The 22180-nt window shown below is 41.8% G+C and overlaps 1 protein-coding gene and 1 long non-coding RNA gene across 3 annotated transcripts in view; one reads left to right on the plus strand and one right to left on the minus strand.

Moving 5' to 3' along the window:
* Nucleotides 1-18228, plus strand: part of LOC113651090 — a 53964-nt gene extending 35736 nt beyond the window's left edge. Inside the window, exon 3 of the long non-coding RNA XR_007144508.1 lies at nt 17962-18228. This is a non-coding gene — a long non-coding RNA (uncharacterized LOC113651090). The remainder of the gene's footprint in view (nt 1-17961) is intronic.
* Nucleotides 1-22180, minus strand: part of pacrg (PARK2 co-regulated) — a 108845-nt gene that overhangs the window by 18705 nt on the left and 67960 nt on the right. The gene's annotated exons all lie outside the window — the stretch shown is intronic.

The following is a 22180-nucleotide window of genomic DNA, read 5'->3' on the forward strand; positions in this document are numbered from 1 at the left end:
ACACAAAGAGAAAGGCTTGGGAACCTCTGACATATAAAATTCCATTACAAACCCAACACTAGCACAGAACAAAATATCAACACAGACCAAACACTTACACAAACTACACACAGGCACGGAGATAAAACATGACACAGTACACAAGGCTACATCAAAACAGCTCAAACAGACTCAACACAAACAAAAGCTCGCTGGCTAAACCGTTGTTGTGTTGATGAAAGTGCGATCAGTGCTACAGGCTACACAACACTAAAGCACTGCGATGCTTTATAATGGACTTATAATGTCGCTTCATGATGCCAATGGTTGCTAATGGAGACAAAACAAAGTGGCACAAAACCTGACCTGAGGAAACAATTTTAAAAGTGTGTTCGTTTAGTTATGCTGGTCTCGGGAATTTAATGAAGCTTGTGTAAAAACAAAAAAAAAAGGATGCTTCCTGCACAAATGAAACTATTCTTCACATACAAATCATACACCAAACTCGATCACCTTTCATATAATGTTTATAATGAGGACCAGTGAGTCAGACTTTCTCAACTCGTCCCTTCGTCCATATCTTTACTGTCACGACAATTCATCCATTCTTTACTGGTCTTCATTTTTGTCATTATTTGTAGTCAGTGCATGTTTCCTCCAAAGCATACTGTGTGTGTGTGTGTGTGTGTGTGTGTGTGTGTGTGTGTGTCTGAGAGGGAGAAAGAGAGTGTGTGAAGCGTTTAGTGGCGTTTCACAGAGCTCCCCAGCTGCAGCTGTAAAACAGCATGCACAAACAATGCCACCCACATCTATATTTTATGACATGAATCTGGAAGAGAGCGGCTCAGATGGGTCTCTAGTGGCTACTCTGCCTCTCATGCACCCATTAATTACCCAACTCCCCTTTGTATCCCACTTTCCTTCTCTCTCTCTCTCTCTCTCTCTCTCTCTCTCTCTCTCTCTGTCCATCATGTGATAATCTTGTCATTGAAATAACTTCAATTAATAACTCGAAAACATGTCCCTGGACAATGCATCAACAAAACCCGCACACAGCTCACTTTCACTTCGGCGTCAAGATGGGGTCGGTGATACGGGTTAATCCCAACATCACGTTCGCCCAGGGCTGAACGAGTTGACACGTTCGATTCGATATTGATCATTTCAGCAGGTCAGACTTTTCATCTGTCCTTACAGCATTCCTGAAAAAGACATACAAGAAAGGGAAGGGATGGATGCCTTTCCACTGGGATGCCTTCCAGGGGTGTCAAATCTCATGTAACACTACCTCATCACCTTCGCTGGTTTCAAACCGGCCTGTGGTGTAAATATGACATTACTCACATCATAAAAAGTGTATTTTTAGTTACATTTCATTTATTTATACTACAGCACGCTTAAATGCTCGACTGTATTCTGACTGATCAGAAGGTGGTCATTGATTTTGTTTTCTGAAACTGTTTTTTCCCCCCCCAGTAATATCCCTAATGCATGAGAGTCATCAGGACAGAGCAGTTTGTGCTTTGCCTGTTCTCAGTAACTGCTGTGTAATTGGCTAATTCACTTCAAGAGAGAATACAGTGGAGTTCCATAACGTCACGTGTAAATGCTTTGTGTCATTCATGAATCATTAGTAAATAAACTATTTAAATTGTTGACCATTCATAGTGGTATAAGCAGAACAACACACATCAGACCTGCTGGTATATGAAAATAATCAGGCCTGATGCTGATTAATGTCTGCAGTATTACAGAACAATCAGTCCCATGTGATTTCTTGCATAACCAGAAGTTGAACAGTAGTCCTGTGTACTTTTAAACAAAGATTATAGACTGTTAATGGGCGGCAAGTCTTGACTCTTGGAATCTAAGCTGCAGTCTAAACAGAAGGCTGTATATTCCTGGTTTTGGACTTACGATACCGGTGGCATCACCAGATGGTGTTTACTCACAGATGCAGTGATTGGCTTGAAGTGTAATTTCTAATCACTGACTACATCTATTCATTATCGCATTATTCCGATATTCAGCTTATTAGAGTGGAGCTGATAGGATTGGATGTAGTTGTAGGATTGTGGAATCTTAAAAAGATTTTTTTTTTTTACAGGTGATAAGCTACGGTTTTTACTCCACTTTTATTACTTTGTCTTAGGATGTGCACAGGGTTATTTACTACAATGGAATGTAACCCTTATGTCGTCATACAAAGAGTCTGAATCACACAGAGAGAGAACACACCAACAAGAATGCTGTGATTCTGTTATGCTGTGTATTATTCCGTTATAATCCAGCTACAGCTTGAAAAGAACACAGAGGAAAGAGAGTGAGAGAGAGAGAGAGTGTGTGTGTGTGTGTGAGAGAGAGAGAGAGAGAGAGAGAGAGAGAGAGAGAGAGAGAGAGAGAGAGAGAGAGAGAAGAAATACACTTTAAAGTGATGGTAGGGTTTTGACTGGCATGACTGGGAGGGGTAGCACAAGCACACTGACATTTAGAGTGTACGATAACAAACCAGTCTCCCTGCCTTCAAACTCTCTCTCTTTTTCTCGTTTCTCTCTCTCACACACACACACACACACACACACACACACACACACACACACAACAATACAACTGAGGGTACTCCTGATGGGCTGATGGAATAGCCCGAGGACTCTGACTGACTCTCTCTCTCTCTCTCTCGCTCTCTCTGCAGCATCACTAAACCCCCACTGTGTCTAACCCGAAGTGCACTTTAAAACTGCAGTAAGCAGGAATAAGAAGCTTGGCCTCCTGATTCCAGAGTGTATTCTCATTCTAACCCTAGCTTCCCATAACTTGTTGCAAGTGTGTATTTAGCCGTTTGTTCTAACATGACTAGTGTTAATTTTTCGATGTATGGTGTATTTCACCAAAAGGGTACTGAATCTGCAGAGATGCAGAGATCCTCCAACAAAGTAACAACGTGAGTACATGATGTAATATTTGCATAAATTCTGTTGTCATACAGCCATATTTTCTTGGCTTCTTTTATTTTTGCCTCATAAACTGTATTTGTTGAAATTGAATGAACACTGTGGCTGCTGATATGAGCTGGATTAGCCAGGTACTCATTCGTCTTGTTGCCTATTACGAAATGGTTTTTGTTACACGTTATGTGGCACAAAGAGCTTGCAAAGTTTAGCTGGAGGATGCTAATGGTTATCAGGGACTGGAGATGGGCTTCATCTCTTCCTATTGTATCTCTGAGTCTCCCTCAGCACTTTAATGTTATGGTCTCCTGGTTTGCCATTGCTATAGATTTCTAACAAACAGCACAGGGCCTGGAGTCCCCTGGTTCTCTAGTTAGACTTTTCCCTCCAAGTAATTTTTTCCGTTTCTCTTTGGTGCTTTTACTCATCTTTCACATCCCTTGCACCTAAAGACTTGCAAGCCTGTGGCTACATGCTGCTAGTGTGTTCACATGTCTTTCCCCATGCTTCTCTTGGTTAGCTCCCAAGCTTGCCTCGAAGTGACTAATGAGCCATGCTGCACAGATCATGCTTGTGAAGCCAGTGTCTGAGCCCACAGAATCTAAGGATAAGCACTGAATATGTGTCTGCGTGTAGCCCGAGAGCTGTTTTTTCCCTCTCGTCCTAATATGATGAGTTATGTCTGTGTCGATGTCTGGGAGATTTTCTCTGGGCTGAAATTAAACTTACAGTCAAAATGTAAAGTTAATTTTTGGCTTCATTGGCTAGAATCTGAATTTATGCTCTGCCAATAGCAATGCTGGCAGGCTCTAAACAAGCTGTGACAGCCACCTTTCAAATGCCAATGACCTAAATTGTATTGGGGCTTATGTGCAGCACCATGTTCACACAGCACCAGTCATAATGGATCTCACTGTCCTACAGTCTTCACTGAGATCATTAAAGGAGGTTATTATGGACCATACAGCACCAGGGATCTATGCTAGATAGTTTATCTAACATTAAGGGTTACGAGTAGATTGGCCAGTAACACTTATATAAGGTTGCTTGTGGTTTCACTGGAAAAAAAAAAAACCACACTGCTGACAGTCTGGTCAATCGAGGACTTATTCTTTAATTTAGATACTGCTATCTGCTGCTCTATTTATACATGCACTGTGACAACCTGATCGCAAACTTCAAGGCTAACAGAGGGTCTCTAACCTAGTGCTCTCTAACCTTGGACCCAATCATGGAAGGATTCACTAAGAGTAGCTCACTGGCTGGGATGACACTAAGGCGAGTGGACATGATGTCAAGGCAGTGCATGCAACTGGGAAAATTGTCTACCGAGATACGGTGTCCTCTAAATACTTGAACATGAATACTTGAATATTTATTTATGGCACATCTCCTTGGCAGAATCGGACAGTCCAGTGGGACAGAATACACAAAAGGTCTCACTGTCTACTTTGTGTGCTTCTGTCAAAACATCATAGGTTGTGTCGATGCAGCACAGAATTCAGCAAAGAGACCACAGAGTCCTGCCGGTGTCCATTAAATGGCCAGGAAGACCTTGATTTGCACTGTCACTCTCAGTAGTGGTTGGCACAGTTTTACGGACCAGTAGACAGATGCTAGGTTATCTGCCTGAAGGCCCAAGTTCACTCTATGCTCTCAGAGAGAAACAGAAAACGGGTTAAGGCAGATAACTCCAACAGTACTTTAACATTAAGTAATATATTAACAAAAAAAAAGTACATTGAATTGTTAATTGAAGCTCTTTCTTAAACTACATTTTCCCTCAGTGGGTATATTATTGACCAAGTAGTGTATTAGCTAAAAAACTCTACAAGATTTAATTTTCCTACGGGGCGTAATCAATATAATTCATCCATCTTATTAAGTATTTCTTGACTATTGGTCTAAAGCACACTTGACCAGCAGGTAGGGGATTTTTTTTTATTGTGCTTCCAACTACTGGCAGTCAGCTCTCATGATAATACTGCTCAATATTCACATTTGTCTGTTTGGCTTACAACTGAGACAGGATGGATATAACTGAGCAGTTGTGGTTATGGCTCTTGCTCATGGACACATCAGTGGCATTAGTGTTCCTGGGATTTGATTTCCAGAGCCCAAAGCCTTAACTACCACTTCCACTTCCTTTATTTTTGGCGTTTTTAGAACTGCAAGTTGCTTATAATGCTATGTGTCTTCAAGCTTTCCTTATTTTTATCCAAAGACAGAGACAACATGTGGCTTAGGAACATTACATTTGTCTACATGTACACACACACAGTGCTGTGGTGCTTTAGAATAGCTGAATAAGTACCAGTTCTATAATAGCACATATCTGAGCAAATCCAAAGAATGTATATCAGAGTGTGTAGAGGTGTCAATTAGTCCATTAGTGGTAGTGAGTGTGCCTAGTTGTGTTTGTGTTCTAGTGTATATTTGTGTGTGTGTGTGTGTGTGTGTGTGTCAGTGAGGCTCTTGCAGAGAAAGATCGATGCTTGGGGTTTCCTCCTGCACTAAGAGAAGGCTAATTAAAGTTCACCGACAGCATGAGGAGTTCATCCAACTACAACCCACTGTGGACTGGCAGTAGAATGTGTGTGTGTGTGTGAATCAACACAATCCATGGAGATGCTGCCTGAACAGACTTTAAATGTGTCTCTACTGCTGTGTCCACAGTCATGTCTTATACTCTCAATATACAGTAGACTGTCAGAATAATGTTGGACAGAAAGTTGACGTATAGATTGAAGATGTCCAAAATGACCGACGTATAGAATTATGATGGACAGAATGACATGGTACAAAATGACGAACGGAATGATGTATAGAATGGCTAAGCACATAATGACGAGGTAAATAATTACCGACAGAGTAATGTACAGAATGACGAGGTACACAATGCTAACATACAGAACGTCGATGTACAGAATGAAGAGGTACACACTACCGAAATACAGAATGACGAGGTACATAACGTTGATGTAAAGAATGACGAGGTACACAATGCTGACATACAGAATGACGAGGTACAGAACGTCGATGTACAGAATGACGAGGTACACACTACCGAAATACAGAATGACGAGGTACACACTACCGAAATACAGAATGACGAGGTACATAACGTTGATGTAAAGAATGACGAGGTACACAATGCTGACATACAGAATGACGAGGTACAGAACGTCGATGTACAGAATGACGAGGTACACACTACCGAAATACAGAATGACGAGGTACACACTACTGAAATACAGAATGACGAGGTACATAACGTTGATGTAAAGTATGACGAGGTACACAATGCTGACATACAAAATGACGAGGTACACAATGCTGACATACAGAATGACGAGGTACACAATGCTGACATACAGAATGACGAGGTACACAATGCTGACATACAGAATGACGAGATACACAATGCTGACATACAGAATGACGAGGTACTGTACAGAATGTTGATGTAAACCATGATAATTTACACAATGACAATGTAGACACTTTCTGAGCTCTATGGCTGAGCTCTGTGTCAGTCGACAGGAGAAACACATTCTGGTCAGTCTTGTGATCATTAAAAACTTGTGTGCAACAAACAGACTTAATGGGTTAATTGGAAGTTATTGGAAATCCGGCATACTGTACTTAGGTCTACACAAAGCTAGTATTTATTTGGATCACATAGGAAATGTAAAACATGGATTAATATGTTAACTGACAAAAAGATGACTTCCTATACAGAACATTATATACTTTATGTAGGAACTCTTTTAAAAGCTATCAAAACATATATACCACATGTAGTATGTGACTTTGCCTGCTAATGCCTTAATGTTAGGGTTCAGAAAAAGCGGCTGGTTTTTATTCGAAAAGCTCTCACAAGAACGAAGAGATTTATGTGTGCTTCTCCTCTTCCCCTCATAACACAAACATCTCGCACTCTGAAATTTGTCGTTTTTTAAAATGTGTTTAATATAGTTCTTATTATTTCTACCATTAAAAGCACCACAGTAAACCGAAAAAAGCTAAACTGTGGACGTATACCGGCTGTGAATATCAAAGCGTGGAGTTCCCTGAAGTTGGCAGACGACAACAAGCCTAGCTTTGCACATTTCTCAGAAAAATGATAGTAGTGTATTTTTTTTCCTGGTTTCCAACCACGGAAATATATGTCAATATGGCCAAAGTCTGATGTGGAAATATAAAATATTGTCTACAATATTTTGGCTGTATTAAAGGAAAACGTATAATTAATTTCATATGAGAGACCTTAGAAGTGTAATGACTTAAAGGACGTGGACTCCATCTCTGTTTCCCAAAGCTTGGGCCAAAGACTTGAAACAACATCTAGATTCGTAACACTGTACATTGTGATACACGAGAGATTCTGTCTAGCCTGTACTAGCATAGGATAAACAATCCTAAATGATTCTCAGATATTTTCTATTTTTCAAATATTCAAATGTGTCAAGAGGCAATATCGATATTTTATATACGTATTGCGTTTTGTAATACATACCTTTACGGCACTGAGTTTTGTATTTGCATAATTTAATGCAACATACTTCTAGCGTCAATCATATTTATTAAAAAATGAGGTGCGATGTCAATCTGAATTCAGCTCGAGCGATTAAATTGCAATTCTAGGGTTGACTTGAGTGTAATAATAGAAAGCCAATTGTGCCCTTGTAAACACAGGTGATCCATCATATTCGTATGAATTCATGTGTATGCGCACACACACACACACACACACACACACACACACACACACACACACACACACACGTCTGTTAATCCATCCCTGGTTAGCATTCAGCTCCTCTCGCCTGGCCCTTTGTGTGTCCTCTGAAGCAGAAGCTGTTGCTGCAGGGAAATCGCAGACAGTGAAACAGAGGGCGAGAGAGAAATCTGTTTCTCTATACACTGAAGAGAATAGATGACTTCCACCAGTGTGTTTGCGGGGGGAAATTAGAAATTCTGTAAACCTCCATTTTCATCACGGGCTGAGACTAGGGCTAGAGTGTGTAATTGAGAACCGGCTGAGCGTGCCGTGTAATAGGCTGTTCCATAACTGTCCGTTTAGCTTTTCCCCTGCCCTAATGACACTGCTCTGGACTCCTCCCACAATCCTTGTTAATTCCAATCAGTGTTCCGTGGGATGGAGGCGATCCATCACTTTTAGGAGGCGAGCGAGAGAGAAGCAGATTGTCTGCGGTTCTTTCTCAGATATAATTTATAATGTTTAGTGGTGCGGGAGAGGTGCATGCTGGGACAGATGTTAGGAGGATTGCTAGTCGTCTCTTTGCTCAGTTTTCTGTGTGTGCAAGACTTAATATTGAATTATTTTTAGTTCGTCCCCACAAGAAAAAGAGAAAAGTCTGCTGACTGTGCCTTCGATATCAGATCTGACCATGTCCATAAAGACATGCAAAACTATCCTTAATGATGTCATATGACCAAGAAATATCATAAACAGTCTTCTCATAAAATAAAAGAAGCTTGTCATATATATCACAATGCCTCATTTACCAATCGTATAACATTTTGTGTGTAAAAATCTTTGTAGGCCAAAACAAGCAAAAACATTATTATTATTATTATTTCATTTGCAATCGAATAATAACAATGTGTAAATGCTTCTGAACAGAAATAAGAGCTTATACCAGAATAAAACAGGAACAAACAATAATAAACTTTTTCCCTATATTTAGATGCATCTACATTTGGCAATATACTCTGGCCAAAGGAATCTTGACTCACAGCTTTATTATATTTTTCACCTTTGCCTGGAGGATCAGCACATAGTTTATTACTATAACTTTAGAATCACACGCTAGACACCTCAGCTCCATGTTGCCTTCAGGCTGTAGTCAGCTTCAGATCAGTGGCGCTTCAGACCAGCGCTGCTCAGAGCATCAATCTCACCTCAGTGAAACACACGTAAATTTACACAACCCAGTAACACTGTAGTGTGCTTGGGCCAATGTTTATACTATATAGCTAGTGTGCTGCAGTTACTGCTTCTATATACAATATAATACATCTATACACTACAGCTGTATGTAGGGTGCTAGTGTGCTTCTATATATACACTACAGCTGTATGTAGGGTGCTAGTGTGCTTCTATATATACACTACAGCTGTGAGTAGGGTGCTAGTGTACTTCTATATATACACTACAGCTGTATGTAGGGTGCTAGTGTGCTTCTATATATACACACTACAGCTGTATGTAGGGTGCTAGTGTACTTCAATATATACACTACAGCTGTATGTAGGGTGCTAGTGTGCTTCTATATATACACTACAGCTGTATGTAGGGTGCTAGTGTGCTTCTATATATACACTACAGCTGTATGTAGGGTGCTAGTGTGCTTCTATATATACACTACAGCTGTGAGTAGGGTGCTAGTGTACTTCTATATATACACTACAGCTGTATGTAGGGTGCTAGTGTGCTTCTATATAAACACTACAGCTGTGAGTAGGGTGCTAGTGTACTTCTATATATACACTACAGCTGTATGTAGGGTGCTAGTGTACTTCTATATATACACACTACAGCTGTATGTAGGGTGCTAGTGTACTTCTATATATACACTACAGCTGTGAGTAGGGTGCTAGTGTGCTTCTATATATACACTACAGCTGTATGTAGGGTGCTAGTGTACTTCTATATATACACTACAGCTGTATGTAGGGTGCTAGTGTGCTTCTATATATACACTACAGCTGTATGTAGGGTGCTAGTGTGCTTCTATATATACACTACAGCTGCATGTAGGGTGCTAGTGTGCTTCTATATATACACTACAGCTGTATGTAGGGTGCTAGTGTACTTCTATATATACACTACAGCTGCATGTAGGGTGCTAGTGTGCTTCTATATATACACTACAGCTGTATGTAGGGTGCTAGTGTACTTCTATATATACACTACAGCTGTATGTAGGGTGCTAGTGTACTTCTATATATACACACTACAGCTGTGAGTAGGGTGCTAGTATACTTCTATATACTGTATATACACACACTACATCTCTGAGTAATACGTTTAACTTTCCTCTGTCAGTTATACTCTGACTGGCAGCAATGTGCTTCTGTGTTAGCAAGGGAGTGTGCTAGTCTGCTTGAACATTAGTGTGCTAGTCTCTGGGGCTGCAGTGAAGCTAGGGCTGGTGTTTGATTTGCGGTGGCGTGTAAATTGGAAGCTGCTCTGCAGTGAAAAGCAGCTCGTAAATAGCATGGCAGCTCAGAGCTAGACGGGCATGACTGATGACACCACAGGCCCGATGGATAAGAAACACGATCCAAATAAATATCACATCAATCTCATCAATCACCCACACCCGAAGAGAGATAGTGAGCGAGCGAGGAGAGAGAGACTAATCATTGTGAATAATTTAAAGCTACTGCTGAATGCTATTTTAGCAAAAATCTCCTGTCTTATCCAAAGAGGCTGGAAAATGAACTGTTATCGTTTTAAAAAAAAAAAAAAAAAAAAAAACTGCTAAGCCTCAGAGACAAAGCACAACTCCATGGAACCATCTAAGCACAACCAAGCCCTCATGTCTGATGTGTGTGTGTGTCTGACACCGGAGACTCCTTCCAAATGTGCTAAAGAAATAGAAAATGACATCATTTAAAATTCAATATAAAATCCATAACTAACAGTTTTGATTATATAACAACCTTCCATCCATCCATCCATCCATCCATCCATCCATCCATCCATCCATCCAATCTACTTCTCCATCATATCTGAATAACTTTCTGAACTGAAATACTGACACCATATTAGGGTAATGGATTTTTTTCCCCCTCACAGGTTTAATTCAGCCCGTAGAAGAAGGCGGTGATGTTCATAAATCTCACTCCTGAGTTTTACTAATTAAACCATTTTGAGTGAAGAACTCCCAGCAGGGTCTTTCTTCTGCTTCGATAAAACCGCTCCTGTCAAACAAGTACGAGCAGGAGTTTTGCAGTTTATTTCAAATTTAATCGAGTAAACTGTCAGCACTCAATATAAATTAACACCGAGGTGGAAAATACAGTTTGTTAAGCACAGTGTTGGTTATTAGCAGAGTGTTGGGAGTTACAGGTAGTTAGCAGTATTAGTATAAGGCCTGGTGTATATGTCTACATTGGTGTTGTGCATGGACGCCTCGAAGAGATGTCCACCCTCATAGTCACATTGCTAGAAGTATCACTTCTTACTTCTAGGGTCCAGATCATAAACACTATTTAATACACACTCATGGATGAATAGTAAAAATCATGAAAATTGCTAGCTGACTATAAAGGTTTAAGTAACTTCCTCTGAATCATCATACAATCCTACAAACATGTTTTTTGAGTTTCTGGAACATCGCATGAGAATCTAAGGATGGACAGAGAGATAGAGAGATGGATGGACAACCCGAAAATCTGACGCTTCTTCTACTCGGTGGCGAGAATACTGTATCAAATTTACCTGTGCTGGATCAAGTGCTATTTTATAAATTTCTTGTCTACCCGCTACTATCTCCAAGGCTTCTACTCAAGAGAAACCTGGCACCCGGAAATACATGAAGATAAATTTTAAAACTTAGGGCACCAGAAATCTGGCGTTTCTGAATACAACTTTCTCTGCATAGATTGTGACATTTGGACTTAAGTCTCTACGTCTGACTACAGCAGTGTAATTGTATGTGGAGTAATAGTTGTAATTTGTTGTCGGTGCTGTGGGAGTTGTCGTTATTTAGCAGCAAGGAAACCGAGAGGATGAAACAGCTAAGAAATAAAAAGAGAATAGGGAGCTTTATTACTGACACCGTTATAAATTTTCGCAGACGTCAGAGATACAGTCTGGCCGAGGAAGCGAACCTCGCGTCAGCTCGACTACAATTGGGTGCCGTGTGTGTGCGTGTGTAGGATGAGGGATTGGTTGCCTCTGGGATTCTGACATATCAGGCCCCACTCCCCGTTGCCCTCAGTTTAGCCTTCACAAGAAAAGCTCTCAGAATCGGACAGAGCTAATTTACCATCTCTCCCTCTTTTCTCTCTCGCTCTCTCTCTTCCACTGTCTCCCTCCATTTCTTTCCTGAACCCACACACACATACACACACTCACTGCTTTTTTATCTCTCTCTGTCTGTTCATTCTCATTCATCTCTTTCTACGTCCGCTGTCTTCCGCTTTCCGCTTCCCCTATCTTCTCTGTCCAAAAATCCCCCCTAACACACACATTTGTATAAGAGTGTGTGAGGTCTAGTTACAGCGCTAGTGAGGGATGGGGAATTTTAATGAGCTTATCGGGTCAAAAGCAGCTTAGTCCTCCAAGGCTCTAACAGTACGAATTAGCAAGTCTACTCTACAATAAGCTATTGTGCATATGTTGACGCTGACTGATTCATTAGGAACAACATATGCTGATAAACACATTGTTTCGTTATGCAAAAGTTAGTATTAGGGAGCTTTTCTTTATTGCGCTCGTAAACAATCCATTATACAGTGAAGTGGGAGGAGCGGCGTGGTGTGTGGGTGTTTGTGATTAGGTGTGAAATCTGATGCACAGCTATTAGACAGCAGCATGCGTGTTTATACCAGCTCAACATAGCTTAGCTCAACTACACTTCAGCACACAGCTTCTGAGCCCAACACACAACTACAGAGCCATGCACAGACCTTCAGAGCTGAACACTTAACTTCTAGCCTGACAGACCCCAACACGCACCACAGCCCAGATCTTCAAAGACCCAACACAGAACTACGGAGCACAACACACCACCTTAGAGCCCAACACACCCCAACACAACTATAAATACCAACACACCAAACTACAGACATCCACACACCACAACAGAGCCCCACACACCAAGCAAACAACTATATTGTCTGTCATCTAAAAAGCTGTACGAGCTTCTGATGTGATGAGGAGAGGAGGAGTAAAGTGAGCACAGGGAGAAGAGGAGACGAAGAAGAAGAAGAAGACACAATACGGAGGGCGGGAGATGTTTATTATTACACCAGACCCCAATGCAGCTTAGTTACAGTAAATAGCTAATACTCATTCTAACTACAGTGTTAATTGTATGGCTTGTCATACTTGTGAACAAATTTTTGATATATTTTTTTTTACTTACACCATTACACCATTTTTTTACTTACACCACTACATTACTACATTATTTTTCATTACTTGAATAAAAATGCAACAGCTGCTTAAATCAGTGTGATTTTAGCAACAAGCTATGAAAATGTACAATGAAAACAGTAGAAAATTTAGAAGAGATGTACAGTGGCACTTCAGAGCCCAACACACAACCCCAGAGCCCAACACACAACCCCAGAGCCCAACACACAACCCCAGATCCCAACACACAACCCCAGATCCCAACACACAACCCCAGATCCCAACACACAACCTCAGATCCCAACACACAACCTCAGAGCCAAACACACAACCACAGAGCCCAACACACAACCTCAGAGCCCAACACACAACCCCAGATCCCAACACACAACCTCAGATCCCAACACACAACCTCAGATCCCAACACACAACCTCAGATCCCAACACACAACCTCAGATCCCAACACACAACCTCAGAGCCAAACACACAACCACAGAGCCCAACACACAACCTCAGAGCCCAACACACAACCCCAGATCCCAACACACAACCTCAGATACCAACACACAACCTCAGATCCCAACACACAACCTCAGAGCCAAACACACAACCCCAGATCCCAACACACAACCCCAGATCCCAACACACAACCTCAGAGCCCAACACACAACCTCAGAGCCCAACACACAACCTTAGTGCCCAACACACAACCCCAAAGCCCAACACACCACTTCAGAGCCCAACACACAACCACAGAGCCCAACACACAACCACAGAGCCCAACACACAACCTTAGAGCCCAACACACAACCTTAAATACAAACAAAACAACAGAGATCCACACACCCCACAACAGAGCCCAGGACACCCAACACACACCTATACATACCCCAATATAAGTCTTCCTGGTTTCACTGCAACACTTAACGCCAGGAGGGAAACGATTAGAGGCTGTTAAAGGAACGACTGGTTATAGCTGCTGTAATGTAAGTGATAACAGGGATTAAAATGTCTTGTGAATGCTCCACAACACAACACTACATGGAACTAGAAATAGACGACGCATCATTCCTTAACAAATTTGTAATCGTAAGCCTTTGTAATTCACTGTGGTGTAAGCCAAATAAAACTCAACCAACTTCAGGGTGGGAACAGAACTCTCACAATAATGGTCCTGTAACTGAATGACCCGTCTTGTTTTATTGCACATGCGCAGCATGCTAGTTCTCACTTTTATAAATGTCTCGAGTACAGATTAAAGACGGTCAGACAATGAAGCAGACAGAAAGAAACGGTCTCAGTACCGAGGGAGAAAACTTTACTACCATCGTTAACAAAGAACTGTGTGAGAAATCCCCTAGTGAAAACTAATCAATTATTAAAATCCTTCATTTTAGACTGAAGAGGGCTGTGTGTGCTACTGCAAGCGTGTACGGATGGTGTGTGTGTGTGTGTGTGTGTGTGTGTGTGTGTGTGTGTGTGTGCGCGCGCGAGTGTGTGCAAGTGTGTGTCTGTGTGAGCTAATGGAAGAAAGGTCAGCAAGCTTTATTAACCTCCCAGCACCTCTCCACCTCACTGATAAAGTCACTCCTGACAACACACACACACACACACACACACACACACACACACACACACACACACACACACACACACACACACACACACACACACACACACACACACACTCACACACACACTTTATCCACAGCTATCCACGCTGACGTCCTCATGTTGATTTCCCAGATCCGTATTAAGTCAGATCCTGACCAATCAGAATCGAGGCTGATGTGTTAACACTGGTACAATCAGGGGTCTGATATTCCCAGGACCTCTTTTCATCAGCCTCTCTTACTGTTGTTTTTTTCCTTTCTTCCTCTCTGGCCAGGTTCTTCTGTCTCTTCTCCTCCATTAACAGGATTTTCCTCTCTTATATACTCTATGGACATGTTTTTATCTGTCTCTCTTACTCTTTTTTTTTCTCGTTCCCTCTGGCCAGCTTCTTCTGCCTCTTATCCCCCCCTCTCTCTCTTCAAAGTTTTCTTTTTTCTCTCTGACCAGGTTTCTCTGTCTATCCTTCTCTATCTACACCTTTTTCTTGTCTTTCCTTCTCTTTTGTGTCCTCTTTCACCACATTTTTTTCCTCTCCTCTATGAACAGGTTTTCTCTCTCTCTCCTTTTCTGTGGACAAGTTTCTCTTTCTCTCTGCCGCTATTAACTGGTTTTGCTGTCACTCATTCTCTGACCTCGTTTTTCTTTTTCTCCTCCTCTATATATACGTTTTTTCTATCTCTCGTTCTCTCTGAACAGCCCCACCCTCTCTCTCTCTCTCTCTCTCTCTCTCTCTCGTGTACAGGATTTCTCTTTGCTTACTCTCTCTGTCAAACTGATGCCTTTTTCTGTTTTAGTGCACGGTGACGTTTATTTCCGGACAGAAACCGTGTGTTAGTTTGATAATGTGATGAACTGTAATTTGTGCTGTGCTCGGAGTTGCCTGTGCCCTGTGTTAGTCACTGATAGTCACTGATGAGTGAGATGTGAGACTAACTGGCATTTCACGGCTCAAGCTCTTGCTCTTTTTAAATCGAGTCTGCTTGCCTCAAAATTCAACCTGAACTGTAATACCTTTGTATTTGTAATGCTAATAAGCAATGACCCAATTCTCTCCTTGTGAGAAAACAGGATTTTCAGAATGGTTTGTTTGCTCGGCCTGTCTTGCTGCTGCGGGGCTTCACCTGGGAGACAGGAGCCTCGGGGCAGCAGTCCTTATTTGCACTCGCTATTGTATTCACAAAGGGAATAAACGGAATAAATTGTACTCTGACGAATAAATAAGCAGTCAAAATAATGTCATGTGGTGTGTCTGAACATTCACGAGCATGCGGTTTGCTAAATGGGAAATCCTTTGAGTGACATCAGCACTGCCTTGCGCACATGAAGGAAGCTAAACGCTACTCTGGGGGATGTGTGTAGAGTATGTGTGCTTATAGAAGCGTGCATTTCTTTCTTGATGTTTAATAATTGAGCAGATTAATTGTCTCTAATGTGTGTGATGAGGTGTGGAACAACTGCAGCAGCGGGAGAAACAACTCGCTTCCTTTACCCCTTATACATCCCTTAAATCTTTATGTATGAGCATTGCTTGACAAATTCGCATCATTTAACCTCTCCTCCTCCTCCTCTCTCTCTCTCTCTCTCTCTCTCTCTCTCTCTCACTCTCTCTGCCTGTCACTTTTCTCTTTCCCTTCCTCTCCTCTACTACACTAATTCTCAGTGATGTCCAGCTGTTTGTGAGCTCTGTAGGAGGGAAATGACTTGTCACCTCAAAATGCAGGCTTCCTGCTCCGCTTCTGACAGAATTTAAAGATGTATACGTGCAAACCTATAGGGGGGGATCTCATGAGCACAGGAATTAATTAAGGCCTCCACAGGATTTTATTCCCGGCTCCTGGACGTCAGCGACCTTCCTCCCTTACCGAAAAGATATTATTCCATTTATTTAATATATCGAGTCCTAGTTCTCACAGAACCTCAAAGCTCTTGATATATCAAAGACTTTTACATACGGCGTTCTATAAAGCATAGTTTTACACAGAATGGCACAAGCGCAAATAAACATCCAGCGAGCAAAAAGTGGAAATGCATTGATGAGAAGAACGAGTGGACTTTCAGATTGATCTGAGCTGTAAGGAAGGATACGGTAAGTCGACATCTCTGTACGACCGAGGTGAGCAGAAAAGCATCTCGAATATGAACTCAACTGTAAAGGCTGGTGGTGGTGTTAAACTAGTGTAGTGTGGGCAAAGCACACACACACACACACACACACAAAATACCATTAAAGCACTGTTTGGATGCCTATCTTGTTGACCACCTGCATCCCTTCATGGTCACACTCCAATAAACAATGAGTTCACTTCACTTCACTGATCTCCCAGTCACCAAATAAGAATCCGGTTAAAGACCTCTGGCATGTGCGGTGGAAGCTTCCCAGCATGACAGTGTGGCCGATAAATCTGATGCAACTTTGTGATGCAATCCACCAGAATCTGAACACAAGGATTCCTGCATTCTGTATCATCAAGCACTGAGGCTGAATTGCTTTGGGAAGTAAAAGTAGGGATGGGAGTAGGATCCCAACCGTACATTACTGTGGTGTTTCACCAAGAAAGAAAGAAAGACAGATTAAATAAATAAATAAATAAATAAATAAATAAATAAATAAATAACCACCTATAGAGCCAGCAGTCCAATTTTCTCTAAATGCCCTATTCTACAATAAGGCTGTTCTTCACACCTTGAGAACAAAACCAATTTTAACAGAGCCAGTTAGTGGATAGACCACAAACCTAGATGGGTTTAGTGGTGTGTAAAATGAAAAATAAATAAATAAATCCTAAACAGGAACGTTAAGGAGGAAAATAGCCGACAGTGAGCACGTGATGCCACTGACTGCACTTCCGTTCACGTTAACAAGCCGATCAGAAGTTCAATGATAACCAGATTAAAGTGTTACAAATGGTGAAGATGTACATTTTTCAGCACATAGTGTAGACTAGTGTAGGTTGAAACAAACCTTTGCTGGGATTTGTGCCTTTATTTGCACACCGTATTAGATTAGAATAGAATTGTCTGCTTTTAAGTTCCATAAAATGCTAACAGAGTCTGCGAGGTAATGAAGGCAGCAAAGCTATTTGTGTCATCAGCAATCGGGACCGAAATTGTAAAGGAGGCTCAATAAGTGATACCTTTACATGCCCAAGTCTTTTACACTGACGGATGTCGGCTACAGGGGCATCTTGAAGAGAATTTGAGGAAATACCCACAGTGCTGGATGGTGTGGTTCTTCATCGCTTGACGTTTCTATTTGCTTGACGTTTCTATTACTGACTGCGTATTTTTCTTTTTTTTTCCAGGAAAGATCGAGTCAAAACCAAGTCATAAGGACGCTGAGACAAAGAGCCAGACCAAAAACTATTCATATTTATCCAGTCGTTACTGTTAGTGCAGAGCACCAATGGTTAGGCTGTTTTCCTAGACCAGGAATTACATCTTGTTAAACATCAAAACCAGGACTGTATTTAGCTCCATTTGGCAAGATACCAGTGTAAGATACTCAAATCCCACCCAGTCTTGTCTTGAGATTGGACTAGATTAAAACAAATAAATAAAAAAATAGCTTATTCTGTACATTCTGTAAAAGTATTGAAATGATGCCCTTCTTCCTGAAGTCAGGACCTCACTACCCCAGTGGTTCCTCGGGAGGAACTGCAGGTCTTGTTTTTTCCTACTTGAACACACTTGATCCAAAGTATTGGCTAATTAACTGACCTGCTTTATTCTGACTCAACAGGGGTGTGTTGGAGCAGAACCGATCTCTATGCCACTGAACCATTGTGTCTTTAGCCTCGTTGTGGTCTTTCGGTTCTACCGCAAACACGGGGGGATGACGGAGGCGGGGAGGGAATACGAGAGAATATCTACATTATATTCCTGTACTTTTGGGTTTAAAAGAACTTTTGATGCTTCGCAGCTTAACTGTTAGACTTTAAACTGCATAAAGGATTGTTGCTTTTATCTACAACTGAACCAAGAAAGTGACGGAGAATGAGGTAAGAATTCTGTCTGGTCTTATATGCAGTAATGAAAAGACTGATAGATGGATGGATAGATGGATATATTGAAGGAGGCTGGTTTAGTGAGGTGTAAGGTTGTCGGGTGTATGATTTATCATCAACCCCAACAAATTGCACTAACGACTGCTCTCATGGCCAGCAATGGATGGAAGAAGGGAGGGATAAATGGAGGGATAGATGGATGGACAGATATATATTTGGGAGGAGGCTGGTTTTAGTGACATCTGAGGTTGTCTGGTGTATGAGTTAACACTCACCAGATAAACAATACTAACAATTGCTCTCAAATGCAGCAATGGATAGATGGAAGGAAGGATGGATGGATGGATGGATAATGGTGCTAGTGAGATTCACGATCGTGTAGGTATGACATAACATTTAAAACCATACACACCACCACACACAACTACTCATTTATGTATTGAAGGATGGATTTATGGATGGATGTTTAGATGGATGGATGGATGTTTAGATGGATGGAGGGTGCTGTTAGTGAGGTCCAGGATTAGCTGCATTATATAACATTCACACCAATATCATACACACACAACTACCACATTTTGCACTGAAACGCACCACTGAGCAACCTATATAGTGTTTCTGTGTGTGTGTGTGTGTGTGTGTGTGTGTGTGTGTGTGTGTGTGTGTGTGTGTGTTTGGGCTCAGGTGGTAAAGGAAAAAATTAGATATGCTGATGTTGTAGTGCAACACATGGAGCAATACACACACACACACACAAACCCACAAAATGTCCATCACTTGCTTCTGTTTACCTCTGTCTGACCTCTACACACACACACGCACACACACACACACACCTGTGTAGCATGTGGAATTAGGAAAGAACACTGCACTCAGGAAAATAGGAGACTGTCTGGCCAGCTCTGGTGTGTCTCTGTGCCTGTGTGTGTGTGTGTGTGTGTGTGTGTGTGTGTGTGTGTGTGTGTGTGTGTGTGTGTGTGTGTGTGTGTATGGCTGAGCAATTGTGCCAGTCAGCAGTGCAGGGTTAGATGGCTCTGTCACCATTGACCGATGAGTACTGCAGGAGCAATGCAGCTATCCATTCTGAGAGAAAGAGACAAGGAGAGAGAGAGAGAGAGAGAGAGAGAGAGAGAGAGAGAGAGAGGGAGTGGAGGAAGGGACAGAAAAATGTAGTGAAAAGGGACAGATGAAGACAGATAAGTAAGACAGTAAGTGACAAAAAGAGAGAAGTAGAAGGAAACAGAATAAGAGAAACAGGGATAGAAATACACAGGCAGGAGAGCAGAGATGACATGCGTGCACACACACACACACACACACACACACACACACACACACACACACACACACACACGTTAGAGTAAGAGTAACACACTGAACATACAGTAGTATAGAATTCCCTCTGTCCTCTCACACACACACACACACACACACACACACACACACACACACGTTAGAGTAAGAGTAACACACTGAACACACAATAGTATAGAATTCCCTCTGTCCTCTCACACACACACACACACACACACACACACACACACACACACGTTAGAGTAAAAGTAACACACTGAACATTCAGTAGTATAGAATTCCCTCTGTCCTCTCACACACACACACACACACACACACACACACACACACACACACACGTTAGAGTAAGAGTAACACACTGAACATACAGTAGTATAGAATTCCCTCTGTTCTCTCACACATACACACACACACACACACACACACACACACACACGTTAGAGTAAAAGTAACACACTGAACATTCAGTAGTATAGAATTCCCTCTGTCCTCTCACACACACACACACACACACACACATTAGAGTAAAAGTAACACACTGAACATACAGTAGTATAGAATTCCCTCTGTCCTCTCACACACACACACACACACACACACACACACACACACACACACACACATTAGAGTAAAAGTAACACACTGAACATACAGTAGTATAGAATTCCCTCTGTCCTCTCACACACACACACACACACACACACACACACACACACACACGTTAGAGTAAGAGTAACACACTGAACATACAGTAGTATAGAATTCCCTCTGTCCTCTCACACACACACACACACACACACACACACACACGTTAGAGTAAGAGTAACACACTGAACATACAGTAGTATAGAATTCCCTCTGTCCTCTCTCTCACACACACACACACACACACACACACACACACACACACGTTAGAGTAAGAGTAATACACTGAACATACAGTAGTATAGAATTCCCTCTGTCCTCTCACACACACACACACACACGTTAGAGTAAAAGTAACACACTGAACATTCAGTAGTAGAGAATTCCCTCTGTCCTCTCACACACACACACACACACACGTTAGAGTAAGAGTAACACACTGAACATACAGTAGTATAGAATTCCCTCTGTCCTCTCACACACACACACACACACACACACACACACACACACGTTAGAGTAAGAGTAACACACTGAACATACAGTAGTATAGAATTCCCTCTGTCCTCTCACACACACACACACACACACACACACACGTTAGAGTAAGAGTAATACACTGAACATACAGTAGTATAGAAGTCCCTCTGTCCTCTCTCACACACACACACACACACACACACACACGTTAGAGTAAGAGTAATACACTGAACATACAGTAGTATAGAAGTCCCTCTGTCCTCTCTCTCACACACACACACACACACACACACACACACACGTTAGAGTAAGAGTAATACACTGAACATACAGTAGTATAGAAGTCCCTCTGTCCTCTCTCACACACACACACGTTAGAGTAAGAGTAATACACTGAACATACAGTAGTATAGAAGTCTCTCTGTCCTCTCTCTCACACACACACACACACACACACACACACACACACACACACACACACACACACACACACACGTTAGAGTAAGAGTAATACACTGAACATACAGTAGTATAGAAGTCTCTCTGTCCTCTCTCTCACACACACACACACACACACACACACACACACACACACACACACACGTTAGAGTAAGAGTAATACACTGAACATACAGTAGTATAGAAGTCTCTCTGTCCTCTCTCTCACACACACACACACACACACACACACACACACACACGGATGACCCAGGGTCGAGGTGTTACACGACTTACACTGACACCTTGCTGAATTATTTATCTGACAAGCCAACCGAGTCAGCGACACAGCCATCGATCCCTAAATCACACTCTCTGCTTCTCTCTTGTGTTTTCACTTTCACATCCTCTCTCTCTTTCCCACCCTGTCTCTCTCTCTCTCACACACACACACACACACACACACACAAATAAAGACACAGTACAACCCCTGTCTACAGCGATGGGTCTAGTCACAGATTTTGTGTCAGCATCAGGATGTAAACAGGGGGGACTGATGAACCACTGACCTTCCCTTTGCACTGGATTTCGATTTCTCCCCACATATGTATTTCAAACACGATTAGAACCCAGCGCTGTT

Source organism: Tachysurus fulvidraco, chromosome 12, assembly GCF_022655615.1.
Source record: "Tachysurus fulvidraco isolate hzauxx_2018 chromosome 12, HZAU_PFXX_2.0, whole genome shotgun sequence".
NCBI classification, from domain to species: domain Eukaryota; kingdom Metazoa; phylum Chordata; class Actinopteri; order Siluriformes; family Bagridae; genus Tachysurus; species Tachysurus fulvidraco.